This window comes from Anomaloglossus baeobatrachus, chromosome 6 (genome assembly GCF_048569485.1).
Source record: "Anomaloglossus baeobatrachus isolate aAnoBae1 chromosome 6, aAnoBae1.hap1, whole genome shotgun sequence".
Lineage (NCBI taxonomy): Eukaryota > Metazoa > Chordata > Amphibia > Anura > Aromobatidae > Anomaloglossus > Anomaloglossus baeobatrachus.
In genome coordinates this window covers 220653993-220673104 of record NC_134358.1, presented here as the reverse complement: position 1 = coordinate 220673104, position 19112 = coordinate 220653993, and the positions used below count along the sequence as shown (strand labels likewise).

Sequence of the window (19112 nt, the reverse complement as noted above, 5' to 3'; positions counted from 1 at the left end):
CTGCATATATGGCTGCTGCAGCCAATCCGCTAGCTCAGTGGCTATGCTAAGGTAGACGTAAAGAGTTGCTAAGTTTACCAGACCTTTGGAGTACACAGTGTGTTATACCTTTCTATTGTAATCGTCATTAGCTTTTTCAGCAATTGTGCTATAATATTTCTTATGTGAAATTGAATCAGGCGTGCCATCTTTATATTCCCACATGCATCAGTGAGCACTGTGTGCTAGAGATGAGCAGATCAGGCAAAAGTTTAATTTGCCAGTTAGCACGCATTTCGCTTCACAGAGAAGTTATTCGCTAAAAATGTAATGTCCCTTATTATGCTCTGGGGTCTGTTATGTCTTTATAGGATTTAGAACGCTAAAAGAGACCATATATCGGACCAACATGAAAGGTAAGGGGGGGCAGGTCCAAATTTTGCACTGTCCCATAGAACTCTACTTTCGACACTGTCGCTGACCACAAGGGCTAACACTTTATAAGAAAGAAAGAGAGGACCACATTAACCAGAAGAGCTTACACTCTACAAACAAGAGAGGACCCAGCTTATCAAAAGAGCTTACACTTTACAAGTGAGAGAGACAAAAGACCCCGCTGGTCAAAAGTGCTTACACTCTACATGAAAGTAAAAACCCTGTTGACCATGCAAACCTTACACACTATTGTAAAGCGACATAGGATCCCACTCACCTTAAGAGCTTACGCTCTGACGAAGAGAGAGACTTAGCCAGTGACTATGGAGATTTAAAATGACATACAAACTGTGCTCTGCTGGGAATGTGACAATACAAGATGGCGTTTGCTTGCTCCCTTCTTCAGCAGTGTGGGAAGTGGAGCTGGCAAATTTTTATTTTTGTGAACCACATATTGAATCTAAAAATGTCAACATTTGCGTCAAATCACAAATTTCAGGTAATTCAACTCAAACTTGATTCTCCACAAATTGATTTACCTGTCTCTAATTTACACCATTAGGGGAGGGGGATTAACTAACCAGAATATTATAGCACAACTAACAAAAAGCAACATGGCAACAAAGTGTGGATGCAGTGTTTCTGTTCCTTCACTGTTTTATAGCTCTCTTTAACTCTATGGCTAATGTGGGAGCTGTGGCATCCTCTCACTATCGAGATGTATCCTATAATGGCTGCTTCATTCCCTGCCTCTGCTTTTATACAGGCTATTTTAGTCTCAACTGATTGACTGTGCTATATCCATGTGATGTGATTGCTGCAAGGCATTATGGGATAACTGAATGTCCGCTCCTGAGATCATTTGAGCCTTCTCTTGCAGTCTACCGCATTTTGTAAAATGTCTGCGGCCAGTTTTGGAAATTCACGCAAAGTGAATCTCAAATTGCTTGAATTCACCGGGGCTCTTATCTCCATTCACCGTGTATTCTTGCAAAATGATACGGTAGGTAAATGGACTTTGTAAAAATAAGACTGCTGACAACAAAGTAATCACAAACCCTTAAATATCATTCAAAAGTCTTTTCTTTCTTTAGATCAGAAGACAAGAAACAATTATGTGGAGTAGTAATTATCATTACAGTGACATGAACCCTTTTTAATGATATTTTTGTGATTTGGTTGAGGCAAATTACACCACTCCCTACAAGCACTTTTAGAGAAATTACTGATACTTTATGAATGAGCAGGGAATTAGTATTTAAGTTAATAGATTGGAAAAAGAGAAAACACGCATGGTCTGCAGATGGAATCAAACGCTATAACCCGCCTGACACTTCGTGGTCACAACTTTCATGTTGATCCCTACCTAATATTGAGGGCAGGATGACACAATGATCAATAGATCAACACGGCACCTCCAAATGGAATAGGTTTGATCAGAAGACAAGAAACAATTATGTGAAGTAGCAATTATCATTACTGTGACATGAAACCATTTAATGATATTTTTGTTGGATGGTTGCAGCAAATTGAACCACTCCCTAGCAATAATCACTCCTGTAGAAATTACAGATACTTTCAGAAGAACCATGAATGCCTCCAAACACGCAGGACTGTGTGGAATTCAATGGAAAACCACAAATTGTTGTTTCTGGAAGTCTGTATTATGTCAACAAACTATAGATTGCAGTAAAGTAGCCTGTAGTCTGTTGACATGTATACACATTATTACACATTTGCCAACACAACTAAAATAAACACTTCCAATAACATCAATATGTGGAATTAAAGGGGCTCACTAGGGAATAAAAATTATTTTAATTGACCTACATCAGCCTGTGATTGGCTGTGCTTTCATTTCCAGCTTTTTCAGGCATGTCAGGAAGTAGAAACTAGAGAGGAGAAGGTAAATATTGAAATGGGTGCTGAGGGAGATCAATGAGGATTACTTATTAATAGGGATGGGCAAATCTGAACTGGGCCTCCCCAGGCTGAGAATACCAGCCCCCAGCTGTCGGCTTTATCTTGGCTGGGTATCAAACTTAGACAGACTGCACGTCGTTTTTTAAAATTATTTATTTAATTATTATTATTATTTTTTTTAAAAGCCGTATGCAATTCCTCTTATTTTGGTACCCAGCCAAGATAATGGGGGTGACAGCCTGTAGCCATGACTTTATCAGTGCTGGTATCACTATAGAGCGGGCCCTACGCCTTTTTTTATTTATTTATTTATTTATTTTACACTACAGTATAAGGTCCCAGTGTCTGTGATTGCAGCCAATCACAGGCGCTGTTAGAGAGTGTGGGGGCGTAGTCAACCTTCAGGTAATCAGAGCCGCCGGTGGTTTGGGAAAGCAGTGAACATGTATGAGCTCTGATGAGTGGACCTGGAAGTAGCGTTACCGCCGCGGGTTGGTTCAGTAATATGCTTGGTATCTGTTCCTGCTTTATCCCTTTATTTTATAGGCTGTTCAAGTCCCTATAGACTTTTATGGGGCTCGGCGTCCAGTCCCAAACCAAACTTTTTTAAGTCCAGCTGGACCCGCTGGACCTACACATCTGCGGGCTCGCTCATCACTACTTATTAGATCATACTTTCATTTTTTTATTACATTCTGAACTTACTATAAAATCATTTTTATTCCCTTTACAATTTTAAAAATGAAGTATAACTGTTAGTTCTTGTGAACTTGCAGCAGAATGTCTTTGCACCTAGCTCAGCTTCTCCCTTCTCCTTTCCGCTCCATAGAATCTTATGAGCAGCAATCTTCACTCTAATTATGAACTGAGTCTCAAAGCATGCCTATACTTTCTCCTAAAATTATGTTATTACTAGTTTGCTCAAAAAAGTCATGCTCCAGTCTAAAGAGCAGAAATGTTTCATTTTCACACTATCAATGATGTCAAACTGTAAGTATCCATTATGTAAATTATTATGGATATCTAAAGTGGTTTTAGTGGATATATCCCAGTTAATCAGTAATTATAGCATATAAATTACAGTAGGGAGATACTATACTGCATAATATAAGTAGTGGATTATCCAAGATACCCATAGTGCTTGTACTTGAGATTCTGTATTCATTCTTTTCTCTTTTGCTTCTCTGGTTGATAAATAGAAAAATTCAAAGTGAACAGCAGGTAAGGGATACTTTGAATCCTACATGAACAGGTGCTGTAGTTTAGGTCTTGGTCTTGAAAATACAAGTCCCATAAGGCCCAGTCTCTCTTAAGGATGTGTTTGGTGACTGTGTCTTTCAAGGGACAAGTCTGTCTCCTTGGCAGATGTTAGGGGTAAATCAGTAGTCAACTGGGACATTGCTGCTAAGTATAGTTGTAATAGTTTAATCCAAATGATGGCCTAGGAATTGCACTGCAAACTAACATACAATCTGAATAGGAAAGTTATCATGAAGATATAGTCATGGCCGAAAGTGTTGGCACTCTTGAAATTGTTACAGAACATAAAGTATTTCTCCTAGACGATTATTGCAATTACACATGTTTTGTCACACACATTTTTATTTCCTTTGTGTGTATTGGAACACAAAACAAACAGGGAAAAAAAGACATAATTGGACATAATTTCACACAAAACTCCAAAAATGGGCAGAACAAAATTTTTGGCAACTCAACTTAAAGAGGTTGGCCACTACTTTTACACTGATGGCCTATCCTTAGGCTAGGCCATCAATGTCTGGCTGGATTCCATCACACAACATCCCACACTGATCAGCCATTCTCAGTGCCAGCGGCAGCAGGAGGTGGCCAGAATGCTCAGTTCCAGAGCTACCTTGTCTTCTGATAGGGGCCGCAGCTGTGTACTGTAGATCCACCTTCTATTGATTTGAATGGGAGGCGGATATGTAGTACCTGGCCATGGCCACTATCTGTTGATGGTGCAGCTCCAGACTTGAGCATTTCCGGATGCTTGCTTCCGCCGCTGGCACTGAGGAGGACCACTGAGTCCATGGGAGTGCTGGGTGTCAGACCCTGGCTGATCAGGCATTGATGACCTATCCTAAGAATAAGCCATCAATGTAAATGTAGTGGACAACCTCTTTAATATTTGGTTGCATACCCTTGCAATAAATAACTGCAACCAATCACTTCCTATACCCATCAACAAGCTTCTTACACCTCTCAATTAGACTTTTGGACCACTCTTATTTTTAAAACAGCTCCAGGTCTCTCATATTTAAAGGTTGCCTTCTCCCAATAGCAATTTTAAGATCTATACACAAATATTCAATAGGATTTAGATCCGGACTCATTGCTGCCACTTCAGAACTGTTCAACACTTTGTTTCCATCCATTTCTGAATGCTTCTTGAAATATGTTTGGGGTCATTGTCCTGCTGGAAAACCTAGGATCCAAACCCAGCTTTCTGACACTATGCGCTGCATGGCGACCGAAATCCTTTGGTATTCTTCAGATTTCATGATGCCTTGCACACAGTCAATAGTTAAGATACAAATGGTGTGAACACTGCTTAAACGAGTAAATGGTACTCTGAGATGCTAGTGAGGGGTGCACAGTCAAGGCACCCAGTTCCAGAGGAAGCAAAAAACCCCAAAACATCTTTAAGCTTCCACCATATTTGACTGTAGGTCCTGTGTTCTTTTCTTTGTAGGCTCCATTCTTTTTTCAATAAACAGTTGAATGATGTGTTTTACCGAAAAGCTCTACCTTGGTCTCATCTGTCCACAAGACACTTTGCCAAAAGTAATTTAGCTTACTTACATTTTGGGAAACTGTAATCTCTGTATCAGCAGTGGGGTTATTCTTGGTCTTCTGCCATAGCGTTTAATTCAAGCGTTAACGGATAGTTCTCGCTGACACTGATGCACCCTGGGCCTGCAGGACAGCTGGAATTTCTTTGAAACTTGATTGGATATCCACCTTTTGAACTATCCTTCATTGCAACCTTTCAGCAATATTTTTCGGCGACCCACATCCAGGAAGATTAGCTAGAGTGCCATGTTTTATAAATTTGTTAATTATGTTGAGCACCGTGGACAAAGTAACATTAACATCTCTGGAGATGGACTTGTAAGCTTGAGATTGTTGATATTTTTCAACAGTTTTGGTTCTCAAATCCCCAGACAGTTCTTTTCTCCTCTTTCTGTTCTCCATGCTTTGTGAGGGACACACAATGCAAAGAGTGAGTCAACTCTCCCCTATTTATCCTATTTTTGGTGCAATTTTCATAATGCCCACACCTATTACTGATCATAGATGAGGTTGAACGAGCATCACAAGCTTGAAACAAAGTTGTGTACCCACAATTTTGGAAAGGTGCAACAATATTGTCCTGTCCATTTTTGGGGTTTTGTGGGAAATTAAGTCCAATTTAATTTTTTTCTCTGTCTACTTTGTGTTGTTTCAGTGCACACATACCCATGTGTATAACAAAACATGTGTTAATTGCAAAAATTTTCTGGAGGAAATACTTCATTTCCTGGAACACTTTCAAGGTGCCAACACTTCCGGTCATGACTGTAGCTGAATTATCCCTTCACAGCATTACTAGAGATAAGTGTCTTAATTTAGGAAGATTGACTTCGAGTCAGATATTTTCAAGTTCGAAGGCCCTCGCAATTCTGAGCCCAAGTCTCTTTTCAAAGAATATGTGTTTTCTAGATTATTGCCATTCCATAATTTTTAATTGTTTAATACATTTTTAAAGACCAAAGAAAAATTTTCTTAATCCAGAAATGTAAACACAACTGTCTACTTCACAAAGTATGTATGTTGTAAAAAAAAAAAATTTTGCACACTTTCTTACTGTAATAGTCCAATGTTAGATCCGTACACACCGCCCAAATACTACTGTTGGGTACCAAGTTACCATGAGTTTTTCCACAGCCAGATGGGTTGAGGTCATGTGAGCAGGCAGTGTTTTTGCATTTTTAGAGCTCAAAAGAGGTTCAATATGGTAATAAGAGACTGCAGAGTGTTATACACATCTTTTCCAGGTAATTGGAGGCTTTGCAATATTGCGATTGACAGCAAATTTACTTTTTTGGGAAAATTTGGCAAAGCTGTCAGATTTGAATCTCAAACAATCCCTCGTCTCTAGTGATTATATGTCTTATTCAAGGTTTCTGGAGACTTATTATCTAGTTTCTGTTACCTAAGAAAGAGATCATAACTAAGAACAAGTCAGAAGTATGTAAGCAAAAAAAAAAGAGGAAAAAATTACACAAGAAACCAACTCAAAGATTATTTTTTTAATTTTAAGAGTAATCCCCTTTATCCTATCTGAGTAAAAATGCAAAACTTACCTAGTATAATATTAACTATAATTTAAACCAATAAATCTATATAAGTGAGTGAAATGAATAAATAAAAATAATATATGTATTTTTTTTCTATTTCAATATTTTCTTCCATTTTTTACATCAATTTCTGTATTAAAAACAAAATAGAAACCTTGAAAGTTTTACACTGGCCACTATGTCTTATATTAGTCTTACAATTTCTTATCTCGATTGAAGGTTTTTCAGCAGCCTCATTATCATCATAGACCGAATTACAAGGAAAGGTAATACAGCTATATTAAGCAAATAGCACAGGATCTACTATATACAATAGGTGATGTTACAGTTTCGCTCCTGTCAGTCTCTTTATAATTACCATTGCCATGATTAGATCATGCTCAGGTAAGGCAAATAGGATCTGAGTGAGTTTGATGACACGTTCCCTGAAACATGAAATATGCTCGGAGTATGTCAGAGTTTTTCTTCTACAATATCATTTTTTCTAATACCTGATATGCTAGCTTTACCCCCAGTTCAGCTGTAGTCTCTACAGTTGTATCCTATGGGTGTTTTTCCATTGGTAAAAGAAATCTGTCAGTAGGATTCGGCGCCTCTACCCAATCTAGCTCTTTCCAAGACAAGTCCAGCAATACCTTTACCTAGACAGTGAATGAGTGGTGCAATTGATATGCAAATGAGTCTGAAGAACTATTTGTAGATCTGAAGCCTTTGTCTCTTCAACTCTATTCCCTACACAGCACCGCCTCATCCTGCTTGTCTGACAACCTCTATACTGTATGACTTAAGACAAAGCAGTCAAGCAGGGGGAGGCAGCAATGGTCGGGGAATAGAGCTGGAGTGACACAGGCTTCAGATCTACAGCCTCATTTGCATATCATTTGAAATGCTGATTTCTGCCATATCAATCATGGCCAAAAATGTTGCCACCCTTGAAATTATTCCAGAAAATTAATTTTTTCTCCCAAAAAATTATTCAATTACACGTTTTGTAATACACTTGTTTATTTCCTTTGGCTGGCCAGACAAACTTGTTAGTACCCTCAACTTAATATTTTTTTGGAATAAAAAATTGCAATCAATTGCTTCCTATAACCTTCAACAAGCTTCTAAGACCACTCAACTGGAATTTTGGAGCACTCTACTTTTGCAACGTGTTCCAGGTCTCTCATATTTCAAGGGTGCTTTCTCCCAACAACAATTTTAAGATCTCTCCACAGGTGTTCATTGGGAGTTAGATCCGGACTGGCCAATTCAGAACTCTCCAGCTTTGTTTCCATTCCTTTCTGTGTGCTTCTTGAAGTAGTTCTGGGTCATTGTCCTGGTGGAAGACTCATGACTTGGGACACCAACTCAGATTTCTGACACTGCAACTTACATTGCAACCCAAAATTCTTTGTTAATCTTCAGATTTGATAATGCCTTGCAAACAGTCAAAGCACTCAGTGGCAGCAAAATGTAAAAAAACAAGCAAAAAGGTACTGTGTTATTTTCTTTGTAGGCTTCATTCCATTTTTGGTTAATAGTGGAATTATGTGCTTTACAAAAAAGCTTCATCTTGGTCTCATCTGTCCATAAGACGCTTGCCCAGAAGTATTTTGGCTGACTCACATTTTGGAAAACTGTAGTCTAGCTTATTATTGTCTCTGTGACAGCAGTGGGGTCCTCCTGGGTCTCCTGCCATAACATTTCCGTTCATGTAAATATCAACTGATAGTTCACACTGACACTGATGCACCATGAGCCTGCAGAACAGCTTGAATTTCTTTGTAACTTGATTGGGGCGTCTTATCCACATCTGGATTATCCTTCATTGCAATCGTTCATCAATTTTTCTCTGCTGCTCACATCCAGGGAGATTAGATACAGTGTTATGGATTGTAAACACCTTGATTATGTTGCCAATCATGGACAAAGGAATATCAATTCTTTTCATTTCTTTCTGTTCTCCATGCTTAGTGTAGCACACACAGACACACATTGTAAAAATTGAGTCAACTTCTCCCCTTTTTATCTGATTTTAGGTGTGATTTTTATATTGCCCACACTGTCTACTTGCCACAGTTCAGTTTAAATGAGCATCATATTCTTGAAACAAAGTTGTTTACCCACAATTTTGGACAGGTACCAACAATTTTGTCCAGCCCACTTTTTGGAATTTTTGTTGAATTTATATCCAGCTTGCCATTCTTTCTCATTTTTTTTCAAATACACATAAAAGAAATAAATCTTTGTATGACAAAACATGTGTAATTGCAATCATTTTCTGGGAGAAATACATAATTTTATGGAGCAATTTCAAGGGTGCCAACAATATTGGCAATGACTGTAGCTGAATTATCCCTTCATAGCATTACTCTGTGGGTGAAATATAGTTTATTATGGAGCAAATATAGTTCAGAATTACATTTTTTGGGCCTCTGTACACGGTCTGTGCACTGGAAAATATGGTACAGAACATGTTTGGCGTAATGGATGAAAATATTGGGAGTTGTGACAAAATGTATGAATTACCTGAAAAGTTTTAAAAATATATTATTTGGTTGCTTTATGGACCGGTGACCTTCAAACCCAGACTGAATCACCAGTCTTTTTATGTATATAACCCATAGGGAAATGTTAAAGTTATATTGTGACCACAGTAAACACTTTCTACTAGGTAGAAAACAGGTGCTCGTGTCCATAAATAAGAATGATTTCTATTATCTGTCTTCGCCCTGCCACTCTTCTGTTTAAACATCCTGTCTTAACGGCCTGTAAAATATCACAGTCATAACATCTATGTCGGGGGCTTTATTAAAACACAGCAACTGGTGCAAGCTCGGTAATTGGTTTGTGATAGTTTTACCCATAAAAATCACTCTGGATTTTTACAAGAGTTCCAGGCTGTAAATTACAGACCAACAAACCTTGAAATGCTTAGCATGAAGAAGCTTTACACATGCGGCCTCGATGTCCATGTGTGCTAGGGTGAGGCGCGTACTATAGAAATCAGGCTCACTAAGTAATGCATGATACTGTGAAAGGCCAGAGAGGACCACCTCAAATTTACAAGAAAAGCTAATAAATGAGGCTTCATGTGGTACTATAAAAGTGCACCACTATGGCGATTTGTGGGTCTGCTCATTCCACATAAAGCACCATAAGATATCAGGAGCTCTTCTGCTACTATAACCCTTACTGCACCTGAACTCAGTCTGTGCAGTTTTCATTAGATCAGCTATCAAATGGGAAGGTGGGGGTGCTGGAAGAATAAAACAGCAAATTTGGACATCTGATCTCCATAGTGGAAGGAGTCCAAAAAAACTCTACACCCCTGAATACAATGAGTGCCCCCACAAAGCCTCTAGATAGTAGATTAACAGTAGGTTTTCTATCTGATCGCTCTCACATTGGAGCCTATCTGTTGGACAAGTGCTTGTGCTGTGCGGGATGAATGTGCAGGGACAGCGCACGCTTTACGATGCATTCATCTTCCGCATGATTTAGACTATTTTCACTCCGTCGTTGTCCAAAACATGTATTGAAGAGGGCTGCCAAGAATTTTAGCTTGGGAAATATCCCGCTTCTTGTGTGCATAACAAGTCACTCTGGGAATACAGCTGCTTCACTGCAACATGTACCAATGATTAGACAAGCTCATGAAAGCCAAAGGTAAGCAATAACCAATTCATCCATTTGCTGTAGCGTACACTTATTTTACACTTATTTTACATGCATTCTAGATTATATTTTACATATTATGTGAAATTTAGAAAGATATTTGTGGTAACTAATGAATATGTGCAATATTGGTTATTTTTTATGTAAATATTATCAATTATTAACATTTTGATCCATTACCCATAACAGCAGTTCTGATGGGTCCATGTGAGTGTCAGTACCAGTCTCAATGGTCCATTTAAGTGGCAGTGCCTGGTACTACATTACCTCCCATATGTTCTAAATGGGACTTAATTGAATGTACTGTAGAGCCGGGCGGACTCACAGAAAACCGGGACCGGTAGGTCCCTGCTAATTGTTTTTAAAACATCCAGTGCCGATCCGGAATCCGGTACCCATACAAGTCTATGGGAACCAGAATCCGGGGAATAAAAATGTTGGTGGAAGGGATGGGGGGATAGGAGCACGCGTGGTTTACTCACCAAAGCTCCGTGTCATACTCACCAAAGTTCCATGTCATGGCAGCAATCTGCTTCCTGGTCATGCATTCACTTCCGGGGCTGCTTGCATCTAGATCGTGCACTAAAAATAAAGGTAGATGCTAGAATATAGCTGCTCCTTCCAGGTATGACTAATATGTCACATGATAGGTGAGCGTGTTCAAAATGCAGCTCAGGATGAGCTGCGCTCATGATATCTCCTCCTCTGCTCATCCTGAGCTCTCCTGGTTCATGAATCATAAAGCAGCAGGTACAGGATGAGCTGTGCCTGTGATGTCTCCTCCTTTGCTCATCCTGAGCCCTCGTGGTTCATGAATCATGAAGCAGCAGGCTCAGGATGAGCTGCGTCCACGATGTTTCCTCCTCTGTTCATCCTGAGCCCTCCTGGTTCATGAATCATGAAGCAGGAGGCCCATGATGAGCTGTGCCTGCGATGTCTCCTTCTCTGCTCATCCTGAGCTCTCCTGGTTCATGATTCATGAAGCAGACCCACAGACAGAGCCTGTGATTAATTGCAGGCAGACGCTGTCATTCAGGCTGGGGGCACATCTGACTGCAACCAATCACTGAAGCCAGGCCGGCTGGTGGGCGGGGAAAGCAGGGAAAGCAGTGCATATGTATGAGCAATGATGAGCTGCACAGAGAGGCGGCAGGAGCAGTGTGACAGTCGTGCGGGAGCAGTTTACAGCCACGATTTGGTAAGTATGAAACCCTCACTTCATTCTTATTTTCTTTAGTTTTCCCTTATTTTTTTTAATTTATTGAGTACTTGGATCAAACACCCAGAATCCCGGGTCCGACACCTGTGCACCTTTGAAACCGCGGATTTAGACTTTTTCAGGCCGGGTCCACCCATCACTAATGTACTGATGTAAGAGACACTGCCACTTACATACAGTTAGGTCCAGAAATATTTGGACAGTGACACAATTTTCGCGAGTTGGGCTCTGCATGCCACCACATTGGATTTGAAATGAAACCTCTACAACAGAATTCAAGTGCAGATTGTAACGTTTAATTTGAAGGTTTGAACAAAAATATCTGATAGAAATTGTAGGAATTGTACACATTTCTTTACAAACACTCCACATTTTAGGAGGTCAAAAGTAATTGGACAAGGGACTCTAAGGGCTGCAATTAACTCTGAAGGCATCTCCCTCGTTAACCTGTAATCAATGAAGTAGTTAAAAGGTCTGGGGTTGATTACAGGTGTGTGGTTTTGCATTTGGAAGTTGTTGCTGTGACCAGACAACATGCGGTCTAAGGAACTCTCAATTGAGGTGAAGCAGAACATCCTGAGGCTGAAAAAAAAGAAAAAATCCATCAGAGAGATAGCAGACATGCTTGGAGTAGCAAAATCAACAGTCGGGTACATTCTGAGAAAAAAGGAATTGACTGGTGAGCTTGGGAACTCAAAAAGGCCTGGGCGTCCACGGATGACAACAGTGGTGGATGATCGCCGCATACTTTATTTGGTGAAGAAGAACCCGTTCACAACATCAACTGAAGTCCAGAACACTCTCAGTGAAGTAGGTGTATCTGTCTCTGAGTCAACAGTAAAGAGAAGACTCCATGAAAGTAAATACAAAGGGTTCACATCTAGATGCAAACCATTCATCAATTCCAAAAATAGACAGGCCAGAGTTAAATTTGCTGAAAAACACCTCATGAAGCCAGCTCAGTTCTGGAAAAGTATTCTATGGACAGATGAGACAAAGATCAACCTGTACCAGAATGATGGGAAGAAAAAAGTTTGGAGAAGAAAGGGAACGGCACATGATCCAAGGCACACCACATCCTCTGTAAAACATGGTGGAGGCAACGTGATGGCATGGGCATGCATGGCTTTCAATGGCACTGGGTCACTTGTGTTTATTGATGACATAACACCAGACAAGAGTAGCCGGATGAATTCTGAAGTGTACCGGGATATACTTTCAACCCAGATTCAGCCAAATGCCGCAAAGTTGATCGGACGGCGCTTCATAGTACAGATGGACAATGACCCCAAGCATACAGCCAAAGCTACCCAGGAGTTTATGAGTGCAAAAAAGTGGAACATTCTGCAATGGCTAAGTCAATCACCAGATCTTAACCCAATTGAGCATGCATTTCACTTGCTCAAATCCAGACTTAAGACGGAAAGACCCACAAACAAGCAAGACCTGAAGGCTGCGGCTGTAAAGGCGTGGAAAAGCATTAAGAAGGAGGAAACCCAGCGTTTGGTGATGTCCATGGGTTCCAGACTTAAGGCAGTGATTGCCTCCAAAGGATTCGCAACAAAATATTGAAAATAAAAATATTTTGTTTGGGTTTGGTTTATTTGTCCAATTACTTTTGACTTCCTAAAATGTGGAGTGTTTGTAAAGAAATGTGTACAATTCCTACAATTTCTATCAGATATTTTTGTTCAAACCTTCAAATTAAACATTACAATCTGCGCTTGAATTCTGTTGTAGAGATTTCATTTCAAATCCAATGTGGTGGCATGCAGAGCCCAACTCGCGAAAATTGTGTCACTGTCCAAATATTTCTGGACCTAACTGTAGTTAAAGGAGGTTGAGTGCATATTGCAGCTGACAGGTTCACTTTAAATGCTTCAGTCACAAAACTGGCTCAAATAGCTGAGATTGCATCTTATAGAAATATCAATTAATTAAAATGACTCTAATTCACAAGTATTGGAAAAGTATTATGATGCCATCACTTTGGATCCTTGTAATGTTTGACCTACAGACAATTCACAGTAACGATTCATTTCTTAATTTGTTAGACTGGTTTGTTATATTAACATCGCAACAATTAGGGAAATATTAACTAAGAAGCTGTTTTTTTAATTAGGGGTGTTATTCTGTCATTGGGCATTAAATTTGTACGTAGATATTATAATATATTTTTCAGCGCTTCTAGTGGCTCCTGTTATTGGTGAATTATTAATTTTCTCAGATTAAGGCGGTTTTCAGTTTACAGTTTTCAGGCCTCCAATGGACAAAACTGGGTTCCAAATCCCATCTCACCCACCCACCCTCAGTCCAGCTCTGCCTCTCTGCTGCTGCTCCAGTCTTTGTTTACTTGCTGCAGTTGTGCCATCACCACTGTGCAGATCACCACTGCAGCCAATCACTGAGCTCAGATGCTGTACCAATCTAGATGGCATGAGCCACTGAGAAAATTATTGGCTGCAGCAGAGATGTGGTCTGTAGTTGGGACATCTCTGCTGAACCGGGGGATTGTGAATAACATCTGATTTTATTATTTTAACCCAGCACTGGCCAACAGAGGGCAAAGCTGAAACCCCCTTTAAGTATTTTCAGTCTACATAACAAAATTGGTCTAATATATTTGTATATCTAGGCATACACTTTAGATAGCTGTCAAAACAACTGCCAGGTTTCAAAAGTGTATAGCCTGCTTAAAGGGAACCTGAGAAAAACACTATAAACCAGCAGATATGGGGTTAATCTGCAGGTTATAATGTTTGTTCGGCTTCCAGTCATACTCGTGGCGCTGGCTGTCAGTCAAAGCTGGGGCGTGATTACAGCCACTGCTCATTATGCACTGAGAAGACACTGAACTTGCATTGGTGTCACAACTATGGGCTCGGGTGCACGTTGCGTAATTGCATGTATTTACGCTGCGTATTGCACTGCAGCGTAAATGCATGCGTCCTGCGTCCCCATTACAATCTATGTAGATTGTGCATGATACGTGCGCACATTGCGTTTTTGAACACAGCGATTTGGATGCCAAAATTTTGATCTAGATCCGTGCATACAAAAAAGCAGCATGTCAATTAATTTGTGCGCTTTGGATGCTGTTCCAACTCTGTCTATGGTAGGGGCAGCATCCCGAGCGCATGAATTCGGCATTTATTCTGCTGAAACACTGCATCCATTACGCAGTGTTTCTGGAGCGATTTGAAGCGCACATGTGCTGTCAAATCACTGCAGAAATTTCAGCATGTACGTGCAAACATAGCCTATGATTGGAAGCCGAATGCTGATGGAAGGAATCAAGTTCATTTCTTCCTAAAAAAACAAGAATGCCGCGGAGACACCATCACATGTTTCTCAACGCTGGCAGGAAACTAGCCAGGTCTTTCACCGGGAAGGAACAACCACGGGAAGGGCAGTCTCCAGTCAAGGAGACCACCTATGCCAAACATGGTATCCATCCACAGACAGCTGTTTCGGGGTATTTGCCCCTCATCAGTGAGGAGTAGGAAACTAGCTAGTGGGAGCAATGCCTAGTAGAAGACTACATAGGTAAGGATGGTTGAACTCGGGGAGATCAACGTCCAACACCGCGGAGACACCATCACGTGCTTCTCCACGCATTGACACTAGAACAAACCCCCCTGGGAAAATATGCAAAACAAGAATGCCACGGAGACACCATCACATGTTTCTTAATGCTGGCAGCAAACTAGCCAGGTCTTTCACCGGGAAGGAACAACCACGGGAAGGGCAGTCTCCACTCAAGGAAACCGCCTATACCAAAACATGGCATCCATCCACAGACAGCTGTTTCTGTAAAAAATTACTGTAAGGTTTCCTCTAATAATGATACCCTTCCTCTTATCTTGGCTGTAAATCAAAATAAGAAGAACTGCATGTGGCTTTGTTTTTTTTTTATTTAAATAAGTAATTAAAAAAAAATGATGTGCAGTCCCCCCTATTTTTGATACCAAGCCATGATGAAGTCGACAGCTGGGGGCAGGTATTTTCAGACTGGGGAGACCCATGCTTTTTGGGCCCCACATCCTAAAACAGCAGCCTGCAGCTACCCAGGGTGTCGCATCCATTAGATGCGACAATCCCGGCACTTTACATGGCTCATCCCAATTACCCCAGTGCGGTGGCAATCAGAGCAATAAGGGGTTAATAACAGCTCACAGATGTCACTAAACCCTAGATTAGTAATGGGAGGTGTCTATGAGACCCCAATTACTAATCTGTAAGTGAAGAGAAATAAACACAAACATTTATTTATTTGAAATTAAATACAAAAACCCCACTCATTTTCGCCCCTTTATTTATGGCTGTGCTACATTACTGAAGGTACAGCACTTGGACATAGAACATGACCTCCTGCTGTGAGATTCAGGTAGAGACTGAGCTGCAGCGATAAGCAGTGACATTATTCAGGTTATTTGCAGTCATAGCTGGAGGTTCCCACGGTCCTCCACCTGTGACCACAGGTAACAGGACCTCAGGTGACCTCATCAAACTGAGTGACCTTACCTCAGGTGACGTCACTGAGTTCACAGATCTGCATCTCCTAACAGAAAACAACAGTTTTTTTGCTAACAGATGCAGATTTGGTGATGAAATTTCTATACCATAATCCTGCACCTAATCTACTCCTGGCAAAAAAACGCATAAAAACACTATGCAGTTTTGATGTGATAGTGATGTGATTTTTTTTGCCAGGATGTGTAGATTGTGTGCAGATATATAGTGTAAAAATGTCAGCATTAAATCTGTATTTCTTGGCCAAAAAATGCAGAAAACTGTTTCTATGCCATTTTGATGTAGTTTTCTACCAGGAGGTGCAAATTAGGTGCTAAAATGTTTGCACCAGATTTCAGTACCAAATTTTCACCTTATGGCAGAAAACTACACCGAAATTGCATCAACACCATTTTTGGGTTAGTAAAGGGATGAAAGAGGATAATTTTTTATGTACATTATTTCAAATAAAGGATTTTTTGGTGTTTGTGTTTTTCTCTTTGCACTTATAGATTAGTAATGGGGGATCTCATAGACACATCCTATTACTAATCTAGGGCTTAGTGGCAGCTAACCACATCAGAACAATGGGGAAGAGCTGGGTAAAGTTCCAGGATTGTCACATCCAATGGATGCGACAATACTATGTGGCTACAGGATGCTATTTTTAGGCTGGGTGGCCCAATTACTATAGTCTCCCAAGCTTGAGAATACCAGCCCTCAACTGTCGGTTTTATGATGGCTAGGTTTCAAAATTGGGGGTGGGGGTTGCACTCCAATTTTTAAAAACAAAAAAAAAAAAATCTGCCTGCGGTCCCTCTTACCTTGATACATAGCCAAGATAAATGAATGGCTGGGGGCTCTAGTCTGTAGCCATATGCTTTATCTGTCCTGGGTATCACAATATGGGGGAACCCTATGCCAATTTTTTTAATTTATTTTTACAGCAATATTGACACACAGACCACGTCTCTGATTGAAAGCAGTCACACAAGGTGGCAACGCATCATTCTCCAGCACCATATTTTGAAGGAGTTGGTTTTCTTCTGTCTTATTTCTTTATCATCCAGGTTTTGCATCTATGTGTTGCTACAGAAAAAAACAGACTATGTACGAGTGGTGTCTTTGTGACCGGTGAAATGTTCTGCAATTTGAGGACTTTGTCCAGTGACTTCATTGTTTGTTTGCCCATGGCTTTTCTCCTATTGACTTCTGATGTTGTTGCTGCATCTTGAGTGATCATTGATCTAAGTAGGTTGAAGTCCTTTACAACTTCATTGCCATCCATCTCAAATGTGTCCCAGTCGTACCTGGCAATAGTCAATATCTTTGTCTTCTTTGTATCGTGTAGGAGTCCCATGTTTGGGTTTTCCATCTTGACACTGTATTAAGTCCTTCATTCCATGTATGCTTGTTGCTATTAATGTTGTATTGTCTGCATATTTAAGATTGTTGTTGATTCATCGAGCAATTTTGATTCCTTCTTCATTATTGGTAAGTCCAGCCTTCCTAAAAATAGCTTCTCCTGCATATAAATTGAAGAGAAATGGTGACAGGATGCAGCCTTGTCTGACACCTTGTTCTGCTTTGAACCATGCCGTGTCACCGTGTTCGGTCCAACTGTTGCTGCTTGGACGATCCTGATGAGGATGATCAGATGGTTTGGCATACCCTTATCTTTCATGGTATTCCAAAGTTTCTGGTGATCAACACAATCAAAGGCTTTGCTGTAGTCAATGAAACACAAATAGAGCTTCTTGTTATATTCTTTGGCCTTTTACATTATATATCTATTGTTAGCAATTACATCCTTGTTCCTCTGCCTTTTCTGAACCCTAATTGTTCCTCTGGTAGCTCTTTGTTAAAGTAAGGATGTAACCGTCTTTGTAGGATCGTCAGTAGTATTTTGTGGGCATGAGCACAATAGTTCAATAGTTTCCACAGTCTGTAGTATCACCCTTATTCAAAATAGGAATAAACACTGATCTTGTCCAGTTCTTGATCCATTTACCAGTTGTCCATATCTGTTGACACAAGCGTGTGATGACATCAACTGCTGCTTCAGAAGACTTTATTAGTTGTATTGGATTATTGTACCATCCTGGTGCTTTATTTTTTACAGAAGCTTTATCAAATCAACAACTTAGGGGTACTTTACACACTGCGACATCGCTAGCATCGGCTAGCGATGTCGCGAGCGATAGCACCCGCCCCTGTCGGTGGCACGATATGTGGTGATCGCTACTGTAGCAAACATTATCGCTACGGCAGCGTCACACGCACATACCTGTGCAGCGATGTCGCTGTGGCCGGCAAACCGCCTCCTTTCTAAAGGGGCAGCTCGTTCAGTGTCACAGCGATGTCACAGTAGCGTCACTCAACCGCCGCCCAATAGAAAAGGAGGGGAGGAGATGAGCGGCCGGAACATCCCGCCCACCTCCTTCTTTCCTCCTTTTCTGGTGGACGGAGGTAAGGAGATGTTTGTCGTTCCAGCGGCGTCACACATAGCGATGTGTGCTGCCGCTGGAACGACAAACATCGTACCTGCAGCAGCACCGATATTATGGAAATGAACGACGTGTCAACGAGCAACGATTTTGCACATTTTTGCGCTCGTTGATTGTCGCTCATTTGTTTTACATGCTGCAATGTCATTACAGGCGCCGGATGTGCGTCACTAACGACATGACCCCGATGATATATCGGCAGCGATGTCGCAGCGTGTAAAGTACCCCTTAGTCTTTTAAGATATTTAGTTGATATTTCCAGTATCTGTTTCTATCTGCATCACTGAGTCCTTCTTGTAGAGGTGCTCCATATGTTCTTTCCATCCTTCCTTGATCTGATCTGGCTCATTTTGTTCACGTTGCCATCTTTCAACATTCCCACTTTTGTTTTAAACGTTCATTGAATTTCTTTGTGAGTATTGCTTCTTTAAAAATGTTTTTAACTACCTTCACACTTTTTTCCTTTTTTGCGGTTTTGTTTTTTTCCTCTTTATTTCCGACAGCATTAACTTT

General features: G+C 40.5%; 1 long non-coding RNA gene across 7 annotated transcripts in view; it reads left to right on the top strand.

Annotated features, from left to right (window-relative positions):
* The window catches only part of LOC142244232 (uncharacterized), a 332530-nt gene that overhangs the window by 97402 nt on the left and 216016 nt on the right, over positions 1-19112 (top strand). The window contains exon 1 of one of the 7 annotated variants that reach the window (XR_012724483.1): positions 10042-10352. The exons of the other annotated variants lie outside the window; for them this stretch is intronic. This is a non-coding gene — a long non-coding RNA (uncharacterized LOC142244232). Of the gene's footprint in view, positions 1-10041; positions 10353-19112 lie in introns of those variants that run through there. 7 annotated transcript variants of the gene reach the window in all.